This window comes from Octopus bimaculoides, chromosome 18, assembly GCF_001194135.2.
Source record: "Octopus bimaculoides isolate UCB-OBI-ISO-001 chromosome 18, ASM119413v2, whole genome shotgun sequence".
Lineage (NCBI taxonomy): Eukaryota > Metazoa > Mollusca > Cephalopoda > Octopoda > Octopodidae > Octopus > Octopus bimaculoides.
The window spans coordinates 4,375,936-4,376,464 of NC_068998.1; positions in this window are offsets into that span (position 1 = coordinate 4,375,936).

The following is a 529-nucleotide window of genomic DNA, read 5'->3' on the forward strand; positions in this document are numbered from 1 at the left end:
TATATATATATATATATATATATTTATATATATATGTATGTATGTATGGATACAAGTATATATATATATATGTGTGTGTATATATAAATATATATATATACGCATATGTGTATACGTGTGCACACACACACACGCACACCTATATATTATCGAAATATAACTGTTAGATCCAAGATCCTAAGTGTAGGAAGTTTGTAAGCTTCGAGCAGTCTGTTGTAGGTATAAAAACAACTTTCAGGAACAACAATCTTAATTTATCTTTATATTTTTATCTTTTTTATTCTGTTCTTCTGGTTTTATCATTCATTTCAAATCACAATTTCACTTTGTCAATTTGCGATCCCCAAACAATATATTTAAGGTATCTTTGGCCTTGAAGAGTAGCTGTTGAGTATCCCTCATTGAGTAATTATTACATCAGAGGATCTACTAATTATGAAACATACCTGGGTTTTACCTGTTCCACTCTCACTTTGGATTATATATATATATATACATATATATATATATATATATATATATATATATA